This window comes from Micropterus dolomieu, unplaced genomic scaffold, assembly GCF_021292245.1.
Source record: "Micropterus dolomieu isolate WLL.071019.BEF.003 ecotype Adirondacks unplaced genomic scaffold, ASM2129224v1 contig_4490, whole genome shotgun sequence".
In the NCBI taxonomy this organism is placed as follows: Eukaryota; Metazoa; Chordata; class Actinopteri; order Centrarchiformes; family Centrarchidae; genus Micropterus; species Micropterus dolomieu.
In genome coordinates, this window is record NW_025733480.1 from 1 (window position 1) to 1,758 (window position 1,758).

At 45.8% G+C, this 1,758-nt stretch overlaps 1 long non-coding RNA gene across 1 annotated transcript; it reads left to right on the forward strand.

Annotated features, from left to right (window-relative positions):
* The first annotated feature begins 441 nt into the window (after positions 1 to 441).
* Positions 442 to 1,718, forward strand: LOC123964663. The gene is made up of 3 exons (XR_006823503.1): positions 442 to 602; positions 1,403 to 1,470; positions 1,670 to 1,718. It is a non-coding gene; the product is annotated as an uncharacterized LOC123964663 (long non-coding RNA).
* The last annotated feature ends 40 nt before the right edge of the window (positions 1,719 to 1,758 follow it).

Sequence of the window (1,758 nt, forward strand, 5' to 3'; positions counted from 1 at the left end):
CTGAGGCCCAGCCCGATCCACGCCCTGAGGCCCAGCCCGATCCACGCCCTGAGGCCCAGCCCGATCCACACCCTGAGGCCCAGCCCGATCCACACCCTCAGGCCCAGCCCGATCCACGCCCTGAGGCCCAGCCCGATCCACACCCTCAGGCCCTGCCCGATACACACCCTCAGGCCCTGCTCGATCCACACCCTCGATCCACACCCTCAGGCCCTGCTCGATCCACACCCTCAGGCCCAGCTCAATCCACACCCTCGATCCACACCCTCAGGCCCTGCTCGATCCACACCCTCGATCCACACCCTCAGGCCCAGCCCGATCCACACCCTCAGGCCCTGCTCGATCCACACCCTCGGGCCCTGCCCGATCCACACCCTCAGGCCCTGCTCGATCCACACCCTCAGGCCCTGCTCGATCCACACCCTCGATCCACACCCTCAGGCCCTGCTCGATCCACACCCTCAGGCCCTGCCCGATCCACACCCTCAGGCCCAGCCCGATCCACACCCTGAGGCCCAGGAAAAGGAGACATTTTATATTTTAGATTTACACCCTGTCTCTCTCCCTGTGAAGGAACAACCCCCCCCCCAAAAAAAGAAAGTGTAAGTTAACTGTGGTCTTAGCACACTATGTATGAATTTCTCCTTTTTGTAATCATTATTCATGAAATACAGAAATCTTTAGGTGAATTTAAGTACAGTCAATTACCGTAGTTAATGTGAGTAATTTTCAGTGGCCAGTCTGATACACAAAGGAGTTTGTCCTCGCACGCATACCTTTCAGTACTGAACATGCACACTCTAGGAGTAAAGCAATGAGCAATACACACTTGAGGAGAGATGAATACACACACACTCACGCACACATCAGTGGGCAGCCCAGGTAGCTTATCCCCCCCTATCACTGTTCACAATCTGCTTCAATAACCTTTAGGCCAGGCAGTAGGATAATTAGGCTAAATTTCAGCTATGAAATCACTGAATCTAATGGCTAAAGAGCAGTTCATTCCAGGAACTATAACGATAAAAGCGTCCAGACAGACTGACCAGCTATAAGCAAAGTCTCACCTTGTGTTAATAAATGTGATGGCTAAGATGTGATGGGTTCCTATTGGTTGTTAGCTCTTCTTTTTATTGTTCTCAAAATCGCTTTAAAAGCGATCCCCAACAATATTGTTCTCAATCTCGTTATAGTTCATATTAACGAGAACAATATTTTTTTATATAGTTATCGTTTTTGGTGTGAATGGCCCTTTATATATGTATTCTTCAGTTATTTAGCTGTATTTTCTGACGTTTTCAAAGTTCAAGGACAATGCTTAAAGTTTAACTTTAAGTTTAATTTCCAGGGTTTTTTTACATTTATGGTTAATTAATATTATTATTATTATTGTCATTTTAAGGTTGCCGGAAATGTAGTAGGCAAAAAGTTTTCAAATATGACTCCATAACAGGACGAAGGATAAATGAGGTAAGAAATATATTTTTCATTAGGCTGTCTGATCATCTTTCCATTGTCTGTGGCTCATCTGGCATTTCACATATCACAAAATACTGACCATTTAAGCATTGGTAATTTGAGTCCATTTAAGTTCAACTGAAGGCCAAGTGGCCTTGCCCCAAAAATTGTGAAATTCAAAACCTGATTATATGTTTTTGTCTTTCTGTAGGGGCAAGAGGAAGTAAGGGTGAAATGGTTACCTTGCTCTGCATGGTAAGTACTGCTTTATATTGGTTTATATTGCCTTCATACATGTAC